Source organism: Triticum aestivum, chromosome 7A, assembly GCF_018294505.1.
Source record: "Triticum aestivum cultivar Chinese Spring chromosome 7A, IWGSC CS RefSeq v2.1, whole genome shotgun sequence".
NCBI lineage: Eukaryota > Viridiplantae > Streptophyta > Magnoliopsida > Poales > Poaceae > Triticum > Triticum aestivum.
The window spans coordinates 555,388,739-555,401,800 of NC_057812.1; positions in this window are offsets into that span (position 1 = coordinate 555,388,739).

Sequence of the window (13,062 nt, forward strand, 5' to 3'; positions counted from 1 at the left end):
AGTCGGCCCTGTCCGTCTTAAGGCGTGTATTGCACCCCGAATTCGGCCTTCCGAATACTAGGGGCTTCGCCGAAATTTAAAATTATAGAATTCTATGGCTAAGTGAGAGTGATAACGCATTATAGTCCGATTGCCTTGTTCGTTGTGCTGAGCACCTCCCTCGAAGGACCCAAAAATGAGAACAAGAGTGCTCAGGTTTATCCCGAACACCCCAGCACTCATGGCGTGGGGGCAGAAGCCGACAACTAGCCATCTCTCAGATTTGATAAACAGCCGAACAGAAGGTAATATTTTAAATTCAGACAAGCGTTGCATAGAGCATATGAACAAGTTTTCATAATACAGGATTACACAAGCAAGTTTATTCAAATATTACATCTTTCACACACTCGTTCGCTACAAGACGGGCACCCTTCAGGACACCCTCATAGTACATATCAGGGTGGCGATGCTCCTTGCCCTGCGGTGGCCCCTCCTTCACCAGCTTCATGGCGTCCATCTTAGCCCAGTGCACCTTCGCACGAGCGAAAGCCTGGCATGCACCTTCGATGTAGACGGACCACTTGATGACTTCCAGCCGTGGGCAGACATCCACAAGCCGCCTCACCAGGCCGAAGTAGCTGTTGGGAAGGGCGTCGCCAGGCCACATCTGGACTATAAAGCCCTTCATGGCCTATTCGGCCGCCTTGTGCAGCTCGACCAGTTGCTTCAGCTGGTCGCTCAGAGGCATCGGGTGTTCGGTCCTAGTATACTGAGACCAGAACAGCTTCTCCATTGAGCTTCCCTCCTCGGCCTGGTAAAACTGTGCGGCATCCGACACGCTGCGGGGCAAATCTGTGAATGCTCCTAGAGAGCTCCGGACTCGGGTAAGTAACAAGTAATTTACTTTCACATGCTTGCTTTGCATATTGAATGCCTTACCAGTCGCTATCTTCTTCATCGCATCAATCTCCTGGAGGGCCTTTTGGGCCTCAGCCTTGGCAATCTTTGTGCTCTCATGGGCCGCGGCAAGCTCGGACTCTCGCGTCTTCAAGTCAAGCACCAACGCCTCGTGCTTCGTCACGAGAGTGTGGAGCTCTTGCTGCACCTCGCCCACCCGTGCCTCCTACCTTTCCCGTTCGGTGCGCTCCTTGGCCGCTTTGTTTTCGGCCTCGGATAGCGCTTGCTTCAGGGTCGCCACCTCGGTCGTGGCCCCTTGCAAATTTACGATGATCCTGTCATTTTGCAATCGCATTCTTTTTATATATATCCATAGACTAGGTACTACTTACCTTTGTCCTCCTCGAGCTGCCTCTTGGCAAGGTCGAGCTCTTTCTTGGACCCTTGGAGGTCCTGCTTCAGTACGGCAACCTCCGTAGTCAGTCCTGCAGAGGTTAGCAGCGAAGCCTGCATACGCATATAGACATACTTATATTAGACTCCTGCAGGTATTAGTTGACCCTCTATTCGGCTTTTCTTTTTGAACACCAAACAGAGCATGAGGGGCTACTGTCTATGCGGTAATATTTTTCCTATATTTCGAATACTTACCTCAAAGCCCGTTAGAAGGCTGGCACAGGCTTCAGTCAGTCCGCTATTGGCGGACTGAACCTTCTGGATCACCGCACTCATAATAGTGTGGTGCTCTTCGTCGATGGAAGCGCTGCGAAGCGCTCCCAGCAGATTGTCCGGTGCCCCTAGATGGAAAGAGGTCACCGGCACAGGCGTCTTGCCCCTTTTGGAAGGAGGCCGCCTGCCTGAGTTCGGAACCACTGTAGGTTCCGGCGTGATGTTCGGCTGAAGGCCGAACTCGGAGCCCTCGGCAGCCTCCCTCCCTCTGCTCCTAGAGTCCGGAAGGTCGCCTTGAGGCACCTCCGGGATTGTCTCCCCTCGACTAGGTGCCTCTTGAGACAATACCTCGGCATTGTCTGTAGGGCAAGGGGAGGTGGAGGTCGGAAGTGGATCGCTATCCATATCCGACGAGTCCAAGGAGCCGCCCGACGAAGATACATCGATACAGGCTTGGGGCGGTCTGCATAATCATATTCGGCGTTAGGGGAAGCAGAGCGACAAAGGTATGCTATGAGTTACTCTGGTATCCGAATACTTATGACTTCGCCAGGGGCTTGGCCCTGAGCAGCCACTCGTCTTCGCCTTCGGCGGCGGTGGTGTAGTAGTCTGGAAGGAGGGTACTCCCCTTCTTGGACCCTTCGCCCCCCCCCCGGTCGGGGTGCCCTTCCTTTTCTTGTCTCCCCCGACTAAAGGGGGAGCATCTTCATCTTCCTCTTTGTCTTCGGGGGAGGAGTGCGTCGCGGAGTTATCGGACGATGAGTCCGATACCACCTGGCATCGGGAACTCTTTCGGGTTTGCTTGGCCTTCTTGGTCTTCTCCGGCACCTTGTAAGGAGCCGGAGTCAGCATCTCCGTCAGGAGAGCGTCCGCAGTGTCTTTGGGCAGAGGGGCCGGATAATTAATCTGCCCCGATGTCTCCACCCAGTCCTATCAAAGGCATGGAGCTCAGACCCCGCACATGGTTATTCTAGGGGAAATAAATATCCTATCGGATGTATAGAACTCACCGAATGCGCTAGGCACTTCGCGCTTAGCCCGTGGTCCTCGGTGAGAGAGGGAGGGACCTCGACACCTTGAACAGCACCCTCTAGACGTCCTTGTGCGTTGTGTCGAAGAGCTCACTCAGAGTCTGGTGTTGGGCCGGGTCGTACTCCCACAAGTTGAAATCCCGTTGTTGACACGGGAGGATCCGGCGGAAGAGCATGACCTGGACTATGTTGAAAAGCTTGAGCTTCTTGCTTGCCATATTCCGGATACATTTCTGTAGTCCGTCCAGCTCCACCGATGAACCCCAGGATAGGCCCTTCTCTTTCCAGGAGGTGAGCCGCGTGGGGATTCCGGATCGAAAATCGGGGGCCACCACCCAGTTGGTGTCGCGCGGCTCGGTGATGTAGAACCACGCCGATTGCCACCCCTTTATGGTCTCCACGAAGGAGCCTTCAAGCCACGTAACATTGGGCATCTTGCCCACCATGGCTCCACCGCATTCCGCTTGTTGGTCTCCCACCACCTTCGGCTTGATATTGAAGGTCTTTAACCATAGGCCGAAGTGGGGCCGAATGCGGAGAAAAGCCTCACACACGACGACGAATGCCGAAATGTTGAGGATGATCGGGGCCAGATCATGGAAGTCCAGCCTGTAGTAGAACATGAGACCGCGGACGAATGGATGGAGGGGAAACCCCAGTGCACGGAGGAAGTGGTGGAGGAAAACTACCCTCTCGTGGGGTTTCGGGGTAGGAACAATCTGCCCCACAGCGGGCAGCCGATGCGCGATATTCGCGGCTAAGTATCCGGCTCCGCGCAGCTTTTTGATGAGAACCTCCATGACGGAGGAAGCCATCCACTTGCCTCCCGCTCCGGACATGTTTGGAGAAGGTTGAGGAGAAGGATGTGGGCTTGGGCGTTAGAGCTCGAGTACGCAAGAATGGATGAGCAAGGAGGAAGAAGGCATGGGTAGAAAAAGGTTAAACCTTATCCCCTTATAAGGGTGGCTGAAACTATGCGCCCCCACTAGCCTGGTAAAACTCGCTTATCCCCCAAGCGCCGTAATTGATGGCGCGGTTGGGTTACCCACACCCGTATTGATGAGAATCCCGTAATAAGGGGGACACAATCTCTGCTTTGACAAGACGTGTCAAGAAACTGCCTCGCGTTATGTGCGGGGCTAGTTAAAGGAAATGGTTCGAATAATCACCGGGCCATGGCACAATGTCATGTTGCCAAAACGTGTCAGCAGATTAGATTTGTGGAAATATTATTCTCTCTATGGTGGTATATGGAACTTATTTTGCAGGGTCGGACACTATCCTTGTATTCAAATTCTTCCGTGGTGTATTCGGAGGAGGAACCCGCCTTGCAATGCTGAAGACAACACCGCCTGCCGGACTGATCATCATTGAAGCCTGGTTCAGGGTCTACTGAGGGAGTCCTGGATTAGGGGGTCTCCGGACAGCCGGACTATATCCTTTGGCCGGACTGTTGGACTATGAAGATACAAGATTGAAGACTTCATCTCGTGTCCGGATAGGACTCTACTTGGCGTGGAAGGCAAGCTAGGCAATACGGATATGTATATCTCCTCCTTTGTAACCGACCTTGTGTAACCCTAGCCCCCTCCGGTGTTTATATAAACCGGAGGGTTTTAGTCCGTAGGACAACATACAATCATACCATAGGCTAGCTTCTAGGGTTTAGCCTCTCCGATCTCGTGGTAGATCAACTCTTGTAGTACTCATATCATCAAGAATAAATCAAGCAGGACGTAGGGTTTTACCTCCGTCAAGAGGGCCCGAACCTGGGTAAAACATCGTGTCCCCTGCCTCCTGTTACCATCCGCCTTAGATGCACAGTTTGGGACCCCCTACCCGAGATCCGCCACTTTTGACACCGACACCTGCAGCAGGAGTTAGATTTCCCTTCCCGGGGCCCACGGGACCGAACTTCAGTGGCTTAGTGCCTGCCCTATGAGTCAATGACATGCGGACCTTAAATGCGGCTGGCCCACATGTCATTCTCATGGTTGTGGTGTGGTTCGCGACTCACTCGTTCGAGATGAACCAACCGGTGGTTGCGTGGCCGTGGCGAGGGTGCCACAGCTGGGCGTCGGGGCATTACGCGGCGTAGATGGCCACACCGGCATGTACTACCTGTAGTACAGAAGTACTCCAGCTGAGGATTGATGCCCGGGACGAAATTGTCACAGTCGCTGGATGAAAATTCGATAGTGCGGGACGTGTGGTGTCATGGGTTCGTGCGGCATCGTGGGAATCGTGTGTGGCTGTGGTAGAAACTTGATGCTTGCCGCATTTAAGGTGGCCCACATGTCATGCACACAAAGGCAGAGGGGCGGTGCGGCCGAGAGGGGTGAGGTGCACGTCGGGGACGTGGTGCCGTGGGTTGGAGCGGCGTTGTGGGAATCGCGAGTGGCAGTGGATGAAACGTGATGGTCACCGTAGTTGAACTTCCATGGACAAGCTGTCATGTCTACGGACACATGCATTGCATACCGATCACTAGAAGGAGTAGTAGAGAAAGCTAGGCAGATAAATAGTTCCTTATAGTCAAGCGGACCCACGCTACTACTTGTTCCAAAGACATGCACACCATCGAAATAGTCCATCTATATCAATATATATAGAGAGGGAATATTTTTTTATAAGAGAGGAAATAGTTCATCCATCCATAATGCCCTGCTGCTGGTGCAACATCTTCATCTTCTTCTTCTTCTTGTTCTCATTTTCTATGGGAGATGGCTTCGCAACAAGCTCTCTGGACCTTGCAGCTATCTCGAAACTCACACGGGCATCAAGGGCAGCATATTTTATCCGCTCGTACGTCAAGGGATAATTCTCCCATCCAGACGACCTTAATGCCAGCGTCTCATCACCCTTCTAAATATTTGTTCCTAGCACAGAATTTTCTACGTCGAATAGGGATGGTGTCAGTTTATCACAATCTTCTAAAAGAATTTTTATTCTGGTTTGTAGGTCAGCGATGCTTTTCAAATCAAGGTTGTACGGCTCCAACTTCTTTTTGTCCCCTACGATGGCTACCCCAGAGAAGTATATGTCCTCCCGAGACAAGAAATCGTGAAGTTCACCTGGTGTGTAGGGCGCGTGTATGATGTGGTACACCAAAACATCATCTTCGAGGCACAACAGAAGGACAGCGGCGCGTTGGCTCTTCCCAGTGGCACACTCCGTGTACTCTATATCGAGACCAATGACATTCATCTCCACCTTTTGGAGGGAGTTGGATACATTGTTGATCCACTTCCGAACAACCCTTGGGTGGTCGGTGACTATGGCAACTATGCTCAACGAGGCTTTGACGAGGACATGTTGGACGCTAAAAACCTGCATCTCGATCTCTTTGGCCATTTGGAAGCGCTGGATCGGAGGGCTATGGTTTGGAGAATTAGGATTAGATGGCTAATCTAACTGAAGAAGATGATTATTTATAGGGGCTTCGGAATTACTCCAGGAGGATGTGAAGAGGTTAAAACAATGTGAATGCAGTGTGGTTTGGATGCAAATGAAGACCAAGGAGTAGTGAAAAAGCCGAGGAAAATCGGTTCCCGATGGAGAAGTAAATGGGAGAAGTTATGTGCATGCATGAGGAGAGGTGCGGTGGTTTGACTGCTGCATGCAATGGATTCGACGGGCTCTTCGGTTGCCTTTTTCTCTCTCCCACGCGCACAGAGTGGCCCACTTGCATGCTGCAGTTTATTGGCTAGAGTCGGGCTGCAGCTGCTCATGCGTATGCTAATTAATGTTGTGAATGCGGGGCATGGAGGGAAAGGGGCGCATGCAAAAGGGTATATACGCAGACTAATTAGACTAGCCATAGTGGGAGTAACTTCAGCAGTAACATCGAGTCCAACTCAACAAATTTGCTTATGTGGCAATGAGTTAATGAAGAGAGAGGTAGTTGTGGTAACTTAGCTAGTTACTGTAACATCACATGTTCCAATGCAATATGAGTCTATAACCTGATAAATTAATCTTTGCATGTTATCACACTTAAGTTACTACCCACTATGGAGTTAGTAACATAGTCTAGAAATATGTGTATGTTACTAGTGTATGTTACTATCCATTGTGGCTAGTCTTAGAGAAATACTGAAAAAGTTATGCACAGACAAAAGAGGACCGGAGTGAGTACTACTCATGTTCCTACTACGGTTAAGGAATATGTGGTTATCCTCAAAAAAGAAAAGTCCTTCTTCGTGCTTCCGCATGCATGAGAATTTGGTTCTGCTCACAATATGGATGATAGTTGGAGGATGAAGTCAACCCAGAGGCATGCTAGCATGGGAGTGTACACATGTTCCTACTACTCCTACTAGTAGTAGTAGTACAATTGTGGTACACTTGATGGTCAAAATACTATTATTCATCCGGTCCTCATAGTGAAGTGAAAAGACCCTGCGCCTGAGGTGACACCTGTCCAGGCGGCGTGTCCGGGTTACAAAACTCAGCCTCACCTTGTGCACTGTGCAGTCACTGTCACCGCCGCTGTATAGCATGCCTCGCCTCATTTACCTCTCCCCTAGCACCACTCCATCTCCATCTCCGCCTCGCTGGAGATCCTGAGGTCACTCTTCATTATCTCACTGTGCCCCCGCATACCCTCGCCTTGCTCGCCTCCCCCAGTACAACTATTCCCTCGCTAGCCGCTCTAGCACCGACATCCTTCTCCCCCGTAAATCAAGCCCCCCAAAACCCCACCTTCCAAACTCCACCATGGCCACACGTGAACCGCGCAGGATCCATATGAGCCGCGATTGGAGCAATCTCCCCAGTGACGTCCTCGACATCTGTTGTTCGTGTATGGATATGTTGAGCGCCCTACGGCTGGCTGCATGCTCGCTGGGCATGCACACGGACATCATCAAAGCGAGGCCAAAGCTTTTCAAGACACCCTGCTTGTTGCTATCTGGTCTTGCAAGATTGGCTCACCATGATACGGAGGCGTACATGACGCCCCTTGACTTCAATCCGATCTCCATTAGCCGAAACTTCTTTGCAGGTATGTAGTGGGTCGCCGTACATCATTTCCCTCGACTTCGATCTGATCACCATCGCCCAAAACTTCTTGGCAGGTATGTACTGGGTCGGCATGAACTCCCATTGGATGGCTGCCTTCTAAGAAGACGGCAAAAAGTTGGTGCTCGTGAACTTCCAGACCTCCCATGAGATCATCCTTCCTCCATTGGATTATATAGAGTTTTACCATCGCGGTCCTAGTCATCTAGATTACCACGCCAGTTGGATGGACCTTGTTTTGCAGAAGATTGTAATCTGCCAAGTGCCCACATGACATGCCAATTACGCAGACTTCAAGCTAATTGCCTTGTTCGACCGCGGACTCGCCTATCTTTATGTCGGTGCCTTCTTTACCTGGAGACAACTCAGCTCGCAGTGGATCATCGTCAAAGCTGATACACACTTCTGTGATGCTATTGAACACAATGGCATCATCTATGTGATCGACAAAGCAGATGGCACCATGTATTGCTGGGATGACGTGTGTAAGTTGTTTCCGCCTCATGTTAATGATGACGCCATGACACTGTTTGAACTTTTTGTGATGATTGGCATATCCCTGTTTGAGCAGAATCTGAGTAGAACTATGGAAATGTATTAGAGACGCCGTAAATCAGCTATATTTGGAATGAGTTAATTCATGCGATTGTGATCATGTCATTACAGCCAATTTGTAGCCCTAAATAATCAAACGGTTAGGAATATATGGATATTCTCCTTATTTTATAGTAATCTATATACTACTACTAAATATGAGTGGGTATCAATGGCCATGTTAGTTTCCTCATTTTCATGATGTAGAAACATGCACCACACTGTTCATTTCATCTAACCATACATTAGGGAAGTAAATGTGCATATGGAGAACTCTATATTTGGAAGTAGTGAAATCCTTTAATGCTTACCATGTGTACATACCTATATTCGCCCTTCAGCAATCAATGGCTAGAAAAATATCCTCATAAAAAAACTTCCCACAGAACACTGTTAGTTACCTTGAAGAATTTGTTTGTGAGGACAGAACATGATTCCATAACATGCATGACATGGTAGTTTCCTGTGAAGAATCGATTGAGAGATAACATGAGTATAACCATGCATGGCACTTCTATATTTTCGAACCCGGTATACATTTCCCTGTATTTTCCCCCTAGTTCCAACAAGGACATATCAATGCTGATCTTACATTAACAATGATGTTTCTTGCATTATCCTACTCATACTCTGAACAATGCTGATCTTACATTAACAATGCATGTCTTTTTGATATGATGTAGTGTCCCTACAGTTACTGTCCTTTGTAATCACACCACCTTTGCCAAAAACAGGGAGGCACAACTGGTTCCTCGCTCGATCAGACGACGGCAAAAGACTGATGATCATTCGGACACATGAGCCAGAAAAGTTATATTGCAAAAACCCCACTGTATGCAAGCACTGTGAAATACGTGAGTATCTGGATAGTGGCTATTACGTCTATGAGCAGGATACCAGCTTGTTGGGGCCTTTAGGATTTTTTAGTTGGAGGCGGGTAAACAGCCTTGGTTCACACTCTCTGTCTCTCGGACTCAATTATCCGATTAACTAGGATATCACTGTTGGCAAGGACCTTGATGGCAGAGAGGCTCCGTTTGCTATGGAAAACTATGTCTATACGGTGAGCCCTAGGAGTTCGGGAGCAAACTCCCCTGATTGTCAATGATACATCCTGCAGCCAAAAGAAGGTGAGAATGACAAAGGCATCCGGATTAACTTTGATCCTTGGATGTCTCAATTATGACAGGTAGTGGTGTGGTTCAAGCCTTCAAGTTGATAGGTAATTGGACTGTTGTGTCGAAAGGGTGGAGTACTGGTGTCTCCAGATCATTGGTCGCTAAAGAGGGGCTGCAAATTATGATGGTGTTGGATCATCTCTTCGAATGACTTTGTTGTCTTTGCTGCTTGTTCTGGATGGGTAGTTCTTTCTTTTGTTATGCATATTCCTTGTCATTTGGTCATCCTCGTCTATGTCACTCTTTCTATGTAATAGTTGGCTCTGTTTAGAATGTCATTCTCGTTTGGATCACGAGAGTCTGAGCACTGCAGATGGGTGCATTTTGGTGGTGTAGCAAGACTTCTTATGAACTATCATGTCTTGCTGTTTATGTCAGTAGTAGTCACTAGTCAGTGTTTGAGTGTTGTATATATCGTTGTTTCGAAATGTTTATTGTCTCGAACTACTGGTGGGCTAAATGAGGGCATCACCATTCTCCAGTGTTTAGAGTGTATCTCCTTTTTTTCAAGTTATACAATTTGAGCTCAGTGTCTTTTCGATGATGTACACTTGTTTGGGCCAGTGAGGTGTCGTTGAATATGGGCCAAGTAGTAACGCAATGCCAAACAGGGCAATTATGACTCTCAGGCCAGGCTCTCAAAAGATCCTCACAAAAAGGCCAGGCTCTCCAAAAAAGAAAGAATAAGCACTCTTATGCCGACATGTGGGCGCCACCGGTGTTTTCGTGCGCTTGCGCGCCAAGAGCATATTGGCGCGTGTTCAAAATTCAAGCTACCTTTTCATCCCCAATCTCCCACCCCTCCCCCACCTCTAGATTCACGATTCCTACTCCAGTTCCCCCAAATCCCCCTCCTGTACTCCCTATACTCAACCTCACTATCATGTCGTTGGTCAACGCGGATCTCCGAGCCTGAGATCCTGAGGTTCGCCCTGCCTTCGCTCGCTGCGTGCTGTCGCTCAATAGTGGCATGGCGGCGCTTGACAACCAGTTTGCCGGCAAAGTGGTGATGGTAACCATCAACGGCGACCGGCCTCCCGTCTCGCCGGACGACCTTGTCAAAGCTGTTGGCATTGCGCACGACATCCAAATAAGTGACTTGTGATACGTCTCCAATGTATCTATAATTTTTGATTGCTCCATGCTATATTATCTACTGTTTTGGACATTATTGGGCTTTATTATCCACTTTTATATTATTTTTGGGACTAACCTATTAACCGGAGGCCCAGCCCAGATTTTTTTTGCCTATTTTAGGGTTTCAAAGAAAAGGAATATCAAACGGAGTCCAAACGGAATGAAACCTTTGGGAACGTGATTTTCTCATCGAATACAACTCATGAGACTTGGACCCTACGTCAAGCCACGTAACAGGAGGCCACGAGGTAGGGGGAGCGCCTACCCCCCAGGAGCGCCCTCCACCCTCATGGGCCCCCTGTTGCTCCACCGACGTAATTCTTCCTCCTATATATACCCACGTACCCCCAAATGATTAGATACGAAGCCAAAACCCTAATTCCACCACCGTAATTTTCTGTATCCACGAGATCCCATCTTGGGGCCTGCTCCGGAGCTCCGCCGGAGGGGGCATCGATCACGGAGGGCTTCTTCACCAACACCATAGCCCCTCCGATGAAGTGTGAGTAGTTTAACTCAGATCTATGGGTCCATAGTTAGTAGCTAGATGGCTTCTTCTCTCTTTTTGGATCTCAATACAATGTTCTTCCCCTCTCTTGTGGATATCTATTCGATGTAATCTTATTTTTGTGGTGTGTTTGTTTAGACCGATGAATTGTGGGTTTATGATCAAGTCTATCTATGAATAATATTTGAATCTTCTCTGAATTCTTTTATGTATGATAAGTTATCTTTGCAAGTCTCTTCGAATTAATAGTTTGGTTTGGCCTACTAGATTGATCTTTCTTGCAATGGGAGAAGTGCTTACTTTGGGTTCAATCTTGCGGTGTCCTTTCCTGGTGACATTCAGGGCAGCAAGGCACATATTGTATTGTTGCCATCGAGGATAACAAGATGGGGTTTTCTTCATATTGCATGAGTCTATCCCTCTACATCATGTCATCTTTCTTAAGGCGTTACTCTATTTTTAACTTAATACTCTAGATGCATGCTGGATAGGAGTCGATGAGTGGAGTAATAGTAGTATATGTAGGCAGGAGTCGGTCTACTTGTCTCGGACGTGATGCCTATATACATGATCATACCTAGATATTCTCATAACTATGCTCAATTATGTCAATTGCTCAACAGTAATTTGTGCACCCACCGTAGAATACTTATGCTCTCGAGAGAAGCCACTAGTGAAACCTATGGCCCCCGGGTCTATCTTTATCATACCAATCTAATACTACTTAGTTATTTACTTTGCTATTTACTTTGTCTTTAGTTTACTTTGCATCTTTATCGTAAAAATACCAAAAATATTATCTTATCATATCTATCAGATCTCACTCTCGTAAGTGGCTCTATATGGATTGACAAACCCTATTTGCGTTGGTTGCGAGGATTTATTTGTTTTGTGCAGGTGCGAGGGACTCGTGCGTAGCCTCCTACGGGATTGATACCTTGGTTCTCAAAAACTGAGGGAAATACTTACGCTACTTTGCTGCATCATCCCTTCCTCCTCGGGGAAAACCAACGCAGTGCTAAAAGAGGTAGCAACTTGCTCGTCGAAGTCTGTCCACCACCGGCTGATTTCTTCGTCAGGTTCCGGACAACTTTCGACTGCAGTCGTGTGTTCGAATCTTCCCGGCTTTTGTTTTGCGATGGCGCGCTGGTGAGCTATGATCGGTGGCACCCAGGATGGGGCTCGGTGCCCTCTGAGCTTGAGTTTTTGACAAAGCTTACCTTCCATGGCATGCCTCGACGTGCTTGGAACAGCGAGTCCATGAATGAGCTTATCAACGCCCTTGGAGGTGAGCTCGTAAGTATGTTTGTTCCTCCAGACAGCTAGGCTCTGACGGTTATGGCATGGATGAAGAAGCCGTCCACCATACCTAAGGTGATTGGCGTTGAGATACCGGTCCAGGAACCAGGGTTGTACTATTTGTTGCCACCAAGGCCGCCGCGGACCACGTTAGGGATGTACCTGTATCGAGTGTTCATGCATGTCGAAGAAGTGGTCAATCCATCAATCGAAGTCCTGCTGCCGCTGCTGGTGCCAGGGTCCGTCGACGACGTCCATTGCAGGAGTCAACGTCAGACTTTCCCTGTGTTGCTCGAAATGATGGATGGCTCAGGGCCTACTCCATCGCACGGCGGATGCCACTACTTCTTTGGGAGAAGAGGCAGGGCTGGCTGCCTGGATGTGCTCTAATTTGAGGTAACAACTGAATCTTGTCAGATACTAGTTAAATCCGAGCTATGGGTGTGAAGCACTGATGTGCCAGTACATTTGATTGTGACATGTTCTAATTTTGTACCTGAACTTTTTTAGAAAGGGCTGTACGTCAACTTAATGTGCTAGCAGAACTTATTGTGTTGTTTGTCTATTTTCTTTGCACAACATTCAAGATATTTCCCTATCATTGGTAAATACGATGAACCATTATGTACATGTTTGTTGGTTTTAGCACAGTCCTACCCGTAGCGATCCACTGCTTCCATCCTGATTGTGCCGCCTACGTGAAATTTTTGTATGCAATTTTAGTGTGCTATGATGTTCTATATGA